The sequence below is a fragment of the Desmodus rotundus genome, chromosome 13 (assembly GCF_022682495.2).
Source record: "Desmodus rotundus isolate HL8 chromosome 13, HLdesRot8A.1, whole genome shotgun sequence".
Classification (NCBI taxonomy): Eukaryota; Metazoa; Chordata; class Mammalia; order Chiroptera; family Phyllostomidae; genus Desmodus; species Desmodus rotundus.
Genome location: NC_071399.1, coordinates 18,778,336 through 18,790,933, shown reverse-complemented (window position 1 = coordinate 18,790,933; position 12,598 = coordinate 18,778,336).

Here is a 12,598-nt window from a genome sequence, read left to right as displayed (position 1 = left end):
TGCTTATCTGAACTTTCCCCCAGTTTTGCAGTTTTAGAGGACAACATGGCTCCCTAAGATTCATGTTGTGCCCCATCTTTTGAAAAAGCAACAACCCCAGATAAACTTGATAATAAGAGGCTTTCACATTTTCAGAAAGTTAGGGGGAATGACAAAGACAAGGAACAGGGGGGTGTGGACATTTAAAAAATAGAATGAAAAATGCACTTTGTGAGGAAAAACAAAAATAGCGTTAAGCTGGTGAGGCCGGTTGTAGGGTGAAGCCGATGCTCACAGTTCCCAAGAAGCCTTTCTCCAGGCTTCTTCCCAGAGGCAAACATCTCACTTTCAGTTTCAGGAAATCCCCAAACAGGAAATAAAATGTTGTAAGCTTTGGGCTCTGGGACAGACTTGAGATAAATTTCAAAAACCTAAAAATTACTTGGTGACTTCTTGGCTTCTGAGGGCAAGTAGCGGAGCCAAGGTGAGGCCGCCCTTCCTCGGTCTGCAGCCGGCTCAAGTGCGGGGTCTTCCCGCCCACCAGCCCAGGGCCAGTGTTTCAGAAATGCAGCCACATTCCTCACCTCTGAGCAGGACCTGTGCTCCCGTGGCACAGCCCTTCAGCAATCTGGAGGGTCACTCATGAAGGGCAGGGAAAACAAGGAGAAACAGACTCTAATCTTTTGTGGAAGAGAAAGAATCTGTTTTGGCCTGGGGTGGTAGAACTCAGGGTTTCAACAGTCTGATCTCAGCGCTGGCAGCCTCTGCGATGACCTTGGAAAAGACCTTGTGTCTACTTGAACGGAACCTCCAGACAAAACATGTGAGTTCAGCCAAACACTTGAATGTTTCCCACATTTGCCTGTTTAACATCATATGGGGACCGTCTTCATTGTGCGGAGCTTCAGTGTGACTCTCAAGAAAACTGTGGTGAAGGGGTCCCTCCCCCCCACCCATTGCCTCCTTTTCCAACTCACCCACTAATAAATTATGGGGCAACACTGGACAAAGCAAATACATGAAGCTCTCAGATGATTCACTTATTCCTTAGAACACAGTGGAGTTGGACTTAGATTAACTTGGAGGTGACTGGAAAGTGACTCTAGAGATGGGAAACCTCAATGTGTCCACCTGGGTTTACAAATGTTTTAAAATGTTGTTCTCCTCATCGGTGTTTGCTGCTTCCTAATGAGACGGAGAACTTGGTCGCAGGCTGTGCGCAGCCCCTCTTACGTGTCCATGTGTCACACGTTTCTGCAGGGCACTGCCCACTGGGATAATTGATGAGTCTGAGGTAGTCATTGATTGTTAGATGTCTGTTCTGTAAGAGGGTAGGATGATCCCAGGGTAAATGGAATGTGAGAATAGCCAGGGGCGAGCGACAGCATCACTATGCTCTCATCTCCCACTGACTCCAGACATTCAGAGTGCGCTTGGCAATTATCGAACTAAGGAAGAAAGGAGCAACATGTGGTTTTTCCCAATGGGGGATTTTATTGCCCATTTGGGTCCCTTTGTTTGTTGCATCTCAAGGAAACCATGACAACCATATTCATCTCTATTTCCTCTCCCCTAGATGCTTCGGGTTCCATCTGTTCGATATTTACTAGTTAAGTCAACTTTTTCTTTTCTCGTTGTAAGCAGAAGTATATTTAAGTGAGTTCTTTTTTTTTAAATTAAAACAAAGTGAAAAATTCAAAGGTCGTGCTTGGCTTGATAAACTGTTAAGTACCTTCTATACACTTTTCCTTCATTCTCACGGTCATGTGACACGCCTGTTGCTTTGATTTGTCAGAAAGCGCCTGTGCAGCGTGCAAAGGGGTGTCACACCAGGAAGCGCCCGCTTCGTAAGCGTGTGTCTGCGTGGTGAAAACCTGCCCTCCTGTTTGCAGGCAGAGCGGCTACGTAGATGTGACCTTATCCCTTTCTACTCACAGAATCTCAGGTAGTGGCAGCTGGGGCACCTCTCCCCTTCCTCGCCAAGTGGTTTTGTCTATTTCTAAGTCTTGTTACAAGCTTGTTAGGCCGCGTGGCCCTTTGATGAGCCCTGCACACAGAAAGCAGTAATTCAGGGAACGAAATACGTGGAACGACTCCAGCGGGATGCTGTTGGTGTTTCTTTTTGTGCTCTAGGTGCCCTTTTATCAATAAACCATTCTGGTTTTGCCTGTGCTGTGAACTACTTTTCTGACCTTGAGCAAAGCATTTTAGGTCAAAACGAATCCAGTTCCTTCGTATATACAATGAAGTAGAGCCGGATGACATAACGCCCAAAGACCTTTACAATGGTGCTATTCTGTTTCATGCCAAAGCACTAAACACTGGCAAATGATTTGCCTGTTTTCCTCTCCTACTTCTTATATATAGTTGTAGCCTTGTTCTTCTTAGCTCACTCTGTAACCTTTCCCGTCTACCTCACCCACTTTACACTGTCAGCTGTCATTCATATACTCCTGAAATTTACTGCATTGTAATTACGTAAGACACCGAACAACTACGTCACGTTAAGTGAGTTCTTTCCAGTGTAGACAGAACATTTACATCACCCCGATAAGTCCCCAATTCCCCTTTGTATTCAATACTCATCATTCCTGGCCCTGGACAATTATTACTAATCTGCTTTTTGACACCAAACATTTTTCTCTCCGCAAAGCCATGCTTCCAGTGATGATAAACTACCCACCGGCAAATGGCATAGATGCATCACAGGCCCCTTGACCTCAATGAAATGGGAATCAGGATCTTTCCCCATACATCTGTCAAATCACCAAAATTTTACATCTGAGATTCATCTATATTCCTTCCTTGCCTCCTCTCTTCATATTAATCTTTCCCACCTAGTAATCTACTCCCTTAACATAGTCACATCTGTCCCTTTCATCTGCCACTGTTTTAGTTGAGGGCTTCACAATCTAGTCCCACCAGGTTCAGGAGCTCCATGATCTCTTCCAAGGTCGTATCCCACATCCTTTCACCTCCCAGCTCAGGTCATCTCTGCATAGCCTATTCCCAGTATGTTTATATGGTGTGAACTATATGTCCTGCGCACCTCAGGGTCTTTCTCTCCATAAAACCTTTCTCCGGTAAATTAAACACTTCCTAGTTTAATACTGTTTAATATCTCCTCATCCGCTTTGGAGGATAGTATGTCCTGATAGAACCCTTACCTGGTTTTCCAGGCTCACCTCTTCCTCCTCCAGCATTAGTATCCCCTGTGCTACGTTATGCTAAAATCATTATATGTTGACTAAACACTCCATGCTTTCTTCATACCTCTGAGTCTTTGTGTACACTTTTATTTCCTCTGCCTGGAATATCAACTCGATGAATCCCTATTATTCTTCAGGACTCACCTCAAGTTATTTCCTCAGCGAAGCCTTCCCCGTACTCTCAAAGGCTATTACTGTCTTCTTTCCTTTCATTACACATTGTGTATTTCTTCTTTGCTCTCACCCAGATTACACTCCAGTGTGGATAGGGAGGGAGCAGTACGAACAACCCATTTCCCCAATGGTCTTGACAGTTGATAGATTGAGCTTATAAGTACATTCTTGCATGTGTGTACATGGAGGAAGAACATGTTTAACAGTATTCGACTTCTGGGTCAAGTTCTACAATTGGGCTCATGTAAGAGTTTTAACGAGCTGGAGCTCTGAGAGAGAGACTTCGGCCACATTTCTTGAGGTTCTCCTCCAGCTTCCTTCACTGGCCTGGGACTTAGAGTGTTCATTGTCTTTTGTTCCCCACTCAGGGTCCTGCTTTTTCTCTGCGGGGGTATGGCCTTGAGCTCTGTCAAGGCCTCTATGGGATGCCACCCAGGGTGGAAGGAGAGAAGCCTCCCAAGTGTTCTGGACTGTGTAGCACCTACAATCTTACGCACACATTCTGTAGATTATCTTGATAAGATGTCATCTGCTTCCCGCTTCCTTCTCTTATCTGTGTCTAGAATGCTCTTGACCTCAGGGGGAGAAAAGCGAGATGGAGAAAGATCTGTCTGGCAATATTTATAAAAGGACTTGTAATACTGTAATTTTTATGATCTGTTTATATGTTTGACTTCCACAGACAACTGAGTTTCTTGAAGGTTAGATTGTGTTTTTTTCAGTGTATCCCTAGTGCCCAACACTGTGCCTGGAAAAACCAGTCAGTGAATGAATCTCATTTATGAATTCAAATCCTGGCTATACTTCTATTACCAAAGTTAATGATTTAAGTAGAATGTTATGCCTTAATTAAAAACCTGCTCATGAGTAAACAAAAATGTGTTTGAATATCTACAAATGTCTTTGAATTTAAAACATTTTCCACTTAAAATTAACTCCAAGCACAGGCAATATTTTCCTGATACCTCTAATTCAATGCATTATTCTTTAAAATAGAAATTTGTATATAATTAATTTGTCAAGTTTTATTGCTGGTGGTAGATATAATGTACAGGAACAAGCTATGTGTGGAGAATGTAGAATACACTAAAAGAGAAGAAAATAAACAATCAGAGAAAATGCAGCCAAACAACGTACACATTTTTCTTTGGCATGCTCGAAGAGGAAGCCAAGTGTCAGTTCAGAGTCCTGGGATTCATGCCTTCACGTTCTCTATAGCTCAGTATAGATCTACCACATTTTTACAAATGGTTGTAAACATTTTTACATATGGTTGTGATGTGATTTGAGTCTCAAAGCAACTTTGTAAAGTGAAGATATTATCCTTCTGATTTTTGCGAATGGGAAAACAAATACAGAGTGCTAAGTAAATTAACTGAGTTTATAGAGCAAGTAAGTGGCGGAGTCCAGATTGAGATCAAAGTTCATGATGTTTTGTTCTACAATATACTTTTAAAGAAACAGAATGATTCCAAAGGTTGTGCTTATGTTCCGTTAGCTGACAAAATAACACGGGCAGCAGCATTTTGTTGTCATGGAGTTGGTCTCTCTCTCTCTCTCTCTCTCTCTCTCTCTCGTGCTATATTTTCTACATCATCTGAGTATTATGTCTATTCCATGTTGGTCATCCATGGAGTGTATAATCCAAGGTTCAGCTTAAAAAAATTCTTTTATACTTTATTTTTCGATTACAGTTTACATCCAGCATTATTTTGTGTTAGTTTCAGGGGTACAACATCATGGTTGGACAGTCATACACTTTACAAAGTGCTCCCCCTGATATTTCCAGTACCCACTTGGCACCAGACGTAGTTACTACATCATCACTGACTGTGCCCCCTGTGCTGTACTTCACATCCCGTGACTATTTGGTGACTACCAGTTTGTAGTTCTTAACCCCTTCATCTTTTCCGACCAGTGCCCCACCCCCTCACCCCTCTGGCGATCATCAGCTCCATGGTTCTGCTTTTAATTGGTGCTTAGTGGAGATGGGTTTGCTTCCTGCCAGTGTGAACCAGGCCCTCAGATTACAGATGGTGGGCGTCCATTTATCTCCTTATCCCAAACAGTGAAGGTGTGTAGCGCAGAAGGGAAGTTTAGCTCACAGTTAGGGTATTTGAGTGCCTCTCACAGAGTTTTCTTTTTTTTTCTTTCCTTTGCACCGAGTGGTGGGCTTATTTTACAATGTAGTAAACACTAAGCCCTGTAATTGCCTCATTATTATCATCTTTCCTCTTTCTACGCCCCACTGTCCTCTCCCCCCCCCCCCCCCCGCCATCATGCACTCACAAATGTCATCCCTCAGGAACTGAATATAAAAACATTAAAACACACCGCACATGGCGGTTCATTGTCAGAAGATCACCCAGCATCTCGATCTCGACCTACCTTTTAAATGAGGTGAATCCAATTTATCTCACTCTTAAGCTGCTTTGGATTTTAGTGTCTCAATCACCCCATGGTAACATTGCTGTTTTCTTCAGGGTAATTTAATAAAATGATGAAATTACTTCATATACATTTTTAATTGCATCTCTTTAGCTAAAATAGGTTGATGTCAAAGAGCTTTCTTTCCTGAATCAACTGCAAATGTGTTTTTAATACAGCTATATCAGTCCGTACGAAATCTACTGGATCGACAGAATACTCATGAAAAATATGCCCTGTTGGCTAAATCATGAGTCCTAATTGCACTAGACAATTTCACATTAAATCTCTATTTTGATGCCTCTTATTATTCAGCTCTATTTATTCCTGGGACCCATGTAGGGTGTCACAGTTATAAAAATGATATAAAACTGGGCCATGACTGAAGTTATCTTCAGGTACAAAGTAACTTATTCATGTACCAAGGTAAGTTGTACTGCCAGTTTTTACTGAGCAAGGGATTTGCAGATTGTCTCTGGGAAAACTTGGTAACTGCTATCTTGGGTTGTTTTCTGTCCTTCTGATGTGTGTATATAGTCTCTAAAGGCACCTTAGATTTTTGCTGGGACGTTCACTCTCGTGGCTGCAGAGCAAAAGCTAATTTGCTTTTCTGCGTCCCCATGTTCATCTGTGTTTTTGTTTTGCTCCAGCGAGTGAAGGAGAAAGATCAGGGCATCCATCTCTCACTCCATTAGAGGATGCATTTCCGTTTTCATCCAATTAGCTGCCGTAATTTGAAGCTTTTGGTGCCTGCCATTAAGGTAGGGGGCTGGCAGCAGTAAGGGCCATGGAAAACTTTCAGAAGGTGCACTGTGGGCTGATTATGAGTTCCACTCAAAAGATCGAGTATCAGGCTTGCTCACCCCAACCTTATCCTCAAACCCTTAGGTGTTCATTGACCATCGTTATGCGGTTACTCAGGGAGGGTGCAGCGAGGCTGCAGACAGAGGTTCTGCAAGGTCTCAAGGTGCAGGGAACCAAAGCAGCCAGCAAAGAGTTCAAATCTCCTAGCATCACTTCTTCTCCTGGGCAAAGGGTTTAAGCAGCTGCCTTCTTTCCCTCTTGAAAGCATATCAAAAACCTAGACACTTTCATTTGACTCCATTTATTCATATTTAGTGGTCTTTTTTGATAGTAACAGGACAGAACTAACAGGAAAAATTTGAAATTCTCTTTTGAGAAAAATTCTAAGGCCTTGGAATTCCAAGGTCAGCAGAAAGTTTCCCAATTAATTGGAGCTGTGTGCCATGAGTAGTAAAACCAGCAAGAATCAGGTTTGTTGGTACACAGTTTCTGCAGTACTCTCTTATACCTTTACTTCTGGAAGCCTGAAAAGACTCCTGAAAATTCCCAGCATAATGGGAATTTCTACCTCTTCCATAATATGAATGAAGAACACTCACCGTTCTTAAAATAAGGCCAGATATTCTCTGAAAACTAGCCTGAATATGCAAGTGAATCTGCCTCGAATTTTGGAGTTGGAAATGTTCTTTTCTAGAACCATCTCCCATTTTTCCTGGGACCCAAGCATGAAGAAGCTGTGAGAAAGAACTGCGCAGATAAAATACCTTCTACACAAAGAGAAAACTCAAGGGCTTGAACTTTGTGGTCAATTACTCATGAGAGCAAGGATGGACTTGGTAACATGGAGAAGTAAGATAATAATCTTGGGGTCTGGCTCTCTCATATTTCACTTCTTTGTCTTCCTCATCAGTAAAGTAAAAGGGTTGTATACTTGCTAACTGCTAATTCCTCTTTTGGTTTTAATGTTCCGTGATTGGTGAGACAGCAGGTTTCAATTTAGGATTGGAAAACATTAAGCTTATGTATTACCATTCTTGCTGGTTTATTCATGGCAGACACCGCTAATTAATTGGGAATCGTTCTGCTGACCTTGGAATTCTGAGGTCTCCGAATCTTTCTCGACACAGAATTTCAAGCAGTCACTTATCCATCAGAGGAAGACAAAACCTGGATGCCATTTCCGATAGGATGGACAGAGATGGAGTGACAAGACGGAGGGCTGGATGGAGATCTGCTCCTGCGTCTGCGTTTACACTTCTGTGTAACCTGTGAGAAGTCAGTGGATGTTTTAAAATTAAATTTGTTACGGGTTTTTGTATGGCAATGAGTTTTCATTTATCTGGGATCAATGCCCAGACGTACAATTGCTGGGTTATATGGTGCTTGCATATTGAGTTTTTAAAGAAATTGGCAACCGTTTTCAGAGTGGCTCTAACTTTCCCACCAAATACGTATGAGTGATCCAGTTTTTCTGCATCTTCCCCAGCGCTTAGTGTTCTCACTATTTTTCATTTTAACCATCCTGATAGGTGTGCAGTGAAATCGTGCGGCGGTTTTCGTTGGTATTTCCCTCGTGGCATCAATGTTGAACATCTTTTTGTGGGATTTTTTTTTTTTTTTTTTTTTGCTGTGTATCTTCTAGGAAATGTCTCTTCATGTCTTTAGCCCGGATTCTAATTGGATTGTTTCCTTTTTTACTGGTGAGTTTTGAGAGTTCTTTATATAGTCTAGGTACTAGTTCTTTGTTGGGTAAGTAGTTTACAAACATTTTCTCTCGTTCTGCAGTTTGCCTTTTCAGCATTTTAATAGGGCCTTTTGCAAAGCAAAGCTTTTGATTTTGAATCTATCATTTTATGACCTTATTTTAATAATATATTACTTAATGTTTCTATTTATTTGTGTCTTTACTTTCTCTCAGTAGTGTTTTGTAGTTTTTAGCGTATAAGTCTTTTGCATCATTGGTTAGGTTTTTTACTAAGTGTTTCATTAGTTTTGTTATTATTATAATTGAAATAATTTTCTTCATTTCTTTTTTAGATTGTTCATTTTGTTGTATATAAATGGAACTAATTTTCATGTAATGAATTTGTATGTTGTGGCTTTACCGAATTTGTTTATTACTAAATTCTAAGTTTCTCTATTTGTGATATATTTAGGGTTTTCTACATACAAAATCATGTCATCTTTGAACACAGATAATTTTATTTCTTCCTTTTTCATTTTTGCACCATTTATTTCTTTTTATTGCTGAATTGCTCTAGAAAACAGACTAGAATTTTCAATATTATATTGAATGGAGGTGGTGAAAGTGGGCATTTTTGTCTTGTTCCTGATCTTGCAAGAAAAGCGTTCAGTCATTCACCATTGAGTATGATGTTAGCTCTGTTTTTTTTTTTTTTTAAATAACTGTGTTTTATTATGTTAAGGTAATTGTTCTTCTGTTCCTAGTTTGGTGGGGGACTTTTATTGTGAAAGGGTATTGAATTTTGTCAAATGCCTTTTCTCTCTCAATTGGGATTCCCTCCCCCAGAATCCTATTAATGTATTCTGTTACTTTAATTGATATTCATATGTTGAACCATCTTTGCCTCCCAGGAATAAATTACCCTTGGTCATGGAATATAATCCTTTTAATGTGATCTTGAATTCTATTTGCTAGTCTTTGCTAGTGTGCTGTTGGGATTTTTTTTCAGTATTCACCAGGGATACTGGCCTTTAGTTTTATTTTCTTGTTATGTTTTTCTCTGGCTTGGTATCAGGGTAAGGCTAGCCTTATAGAATGAATTTGGAGTGTTTCCCTCTCTTCAATTTTTGAGGGTTTAAGAAATATTCACATTAACTTAAAAAAATATTTAGTAGAATTCACCCGTGAAGCCATCTCCATGGTCTAGGGCTTTACTTTTCTCCTTGGGTGGTTTTAATTAATCCACTAATTTGTTAATGGCCTAAGTCTTATGTGGAGACCCTCACCCCCAAAACCTGAGAATGTGACTGTATTGGGTGTAGGGCCCTTAAAGTAGTAATTAAGTTAAGGGGGCCACTGGGGGGCCCCAGTGCAGTGTGACTGTTGTCTTTATAGGAAGAGATCAGGACACGCACACAGAGACGCCACACACGTGCACCTGCAAGGAAAAGACCACGTGAGGACGCAGCGAGTAGGTGGCTGTCTGCAAGCCAAGGTGAGAAACTTCAGACATAGATAAAACCTGCTGACATCGTGACCTTGGACTGGTAGCCTCTAGAACTGAGAAAATAAGAACTGAGAAAATAAGCCACCCAGTCTATGGTACTAGTTATGGCAGCCCTAGCAAAGTAATACATAGGTCTATTCAGATTGTATGTTTCTTTTTGATTCAGTGTTGGTAGGTTGTGTAGTTCTGAGACTTCATTGATTTCATCTAGCTGTTCAATTTGTTGGTATACAATTTCCATAGTGCTCTCTTATACTCCTTTATATTTTCATAAAATCCATAGTAATTTCTCCTCTTTCATTTCTGGATTTCAGTTTCTGTGGTTGTTGACTAGAGTAGAAGGGCGATTGTCTAACAATTTTCTGCCTCACGAGCTCTACCTTTCCTGGAACTTTGGTGTTTTCCGGTTGCCTGCTCCTCCAGCTCCAAGTCTGGTAGGCATTAGAGAGCAGGCTGACAGTGACCAGAGGGGAAAGGCAGTGTCGGGGGGGATTATAGGGAAAAAGGGTGAAGGGTAACAATTATAAAGGACACATGGACAGTAACAAGGGGGAGTAGAACAGGGGAGGGAGGTGGGGAGGGCTGGGGGAAAAGGCAGAAAACTGTACTTGAACAACAAAAAAATAACATTAAATTTTTTTTTTTTTAAGTCAAAAGAAAGAAAGAAAACCAGGAACCCTAGGGAAGTCTCCATTGTATCATTTCCTGGTGTCAAGTTTCCTAGCAGGTCCACCTTCTCTCAGAGTCTTTTATGTAGGTTTTATCTGTAGTGTGAAGGGTTTTCCGTCATACCTTTCAGAAGGAATACGGAAAAGTACTTCCATTCCATCTTCTTGGGCATAGAAGTCTCCGTTAATTTTTATAGTTGTGTGAAACGTGGGGACTACACTAGTTAACTCTAAAATCCTTCCCTGGTGAGTTCTTTGGACAGATTTCCTGATTTTAAAATGACAGAATCCTAATTAAGCAAATACAGCCTCGCTTTCTTTTGGGTAGGGAGTGAATAGACGACTCATGCTCACCTCAAACCAGAGGCAGAGGCTTCATCGTCCCCCTCTGCCTTTAGAGGATGCAGGTTTCCCCAAAGCTTTACATGGTCAGGGGTGGAGTTCAGGGCTTGTTCATTTCCCTCCTGCTTCTTTCTCTTTCTCACTGCTGGTGAACATCCTCTGGGGGCTGGGTATCTTTGCTGACCCTTTCCCACATTCTGGTTAGAGTGGCCTAACTGCTGGCATCAGGGGCTGGAGAGAGCGCCTGCTCCAGGAGTCTCTCCTCCCCTCTCCTTCCACCTTTGGCAACCTTGTCAGGCTCCCTGACTCCCTTCTGTGTCTGTTATTCTCAAACCTCCCAGTCCCACAGACCCAGTGCTGTGTCGAAGCCATCTCTTACTGGCTCATTTCAGCCAAATGATACATTGTTTTAGGAATGTTGTGAGCTGGTTGTTAAAAAACAGCCACTATTAAAAATTTAATTATATACATTTACAAGTAAATACATTATTTAAAAACAAAGATAAAAGCATTCACAGTGTATCACTTCCTCATCATTTTACTCCAGCTCTCTCTTACCTGTTCTCTGGGGTGACCTCTGTCGTGTGTCTATGTGGTGGAACTACAGGGCAGTGTGCTGCCACACATGTCCCCAACCTCACCGCCAGTGACAGCACCTCGGTAGCTTAACACTGGTCATCGTAACATGGACGTTGGAAAATGCCACCAACGAGGGCTGGATTTATTGTTTTGTTGACTATCTAGACTTAAGAAAATGATGGGAAAACATGAAAGCAGATTAAACTTAAAATTGTGTCATGTCTGGAGCTGTTACATCATGCACAGCCCCCAGACTGAAGAGCCTCCCAGTGTTCAAAACTGCGACCCAGTTCCAGCAGAGAAGGCAGTCTCGTGTGACTCAGCGCACACGTGTGTGTTGTTTTGCTGTGGTCTCATTCATGAATGTAAGCAAATACATCAGCCGGCAATTATGGCAGGACTACATCAATGCCATCAACAACGGGAATGGCTTTTTTCTAAATTGCCTTCTAATCAAGCATTTATTCTTAGGCTGTTTTTGTCAAAACATGGTTGAATTGCAATTATAGGTTAGCAACGGACACAAGAGTTTGGCAAAAATAAGTGAGAGGATTCTGTGAGAATCAATTTCTGTATACAATTTACAACAAAACATGTTGTACACTTTATTTTTTGTAAGCCATCAGCTGCACATCCTTTATATCAGCAAAACTTATTTTATGTATATATTTACTAATGTATTTTTTTCCCCAGCACGCTGGTTGTTAAACACTTACCAGCATACCTCTGCTCAGAGCCTAATCTTTATCAAGGTATTTCAGACACCCGACTTCCTTTGCCAACCAGAAGATGCACTTAAGGCTGAGTTATAACTGAAAAAGTTTGTTCACTTTATTTTTCTCAGAATCTCCTTATAGAAATGTGCCTAAAATGTAATCCATCAACATACCAGCAGGTGTCACTGTGGTGTAGGGCCACGGTTAGAAGGACTCCAGATTTGGGCTTCCTCTAAAATTGTTGGAGTTGAATTGTTTTCGGTAAACTTAAACACTAAACATCTCCTGAAGTGTCTTTATGGAAAGACATGTCACATCCAGGTTCTCCGAAAACGGGCAGCACAATAACAGGCACAATCTGCTGGCTCTGTTTGTTTGCTTTTCCGTATTTTTTACTTGAATAGGTGTTCAGAAAGCCTGAAATACCTTTCCTTTAGCTCTAGAACTGGATATAGTTTTGCTCTTCAGAGTGTGGTTCATGGACCAGCATCACGGGCATTACCAGGGAG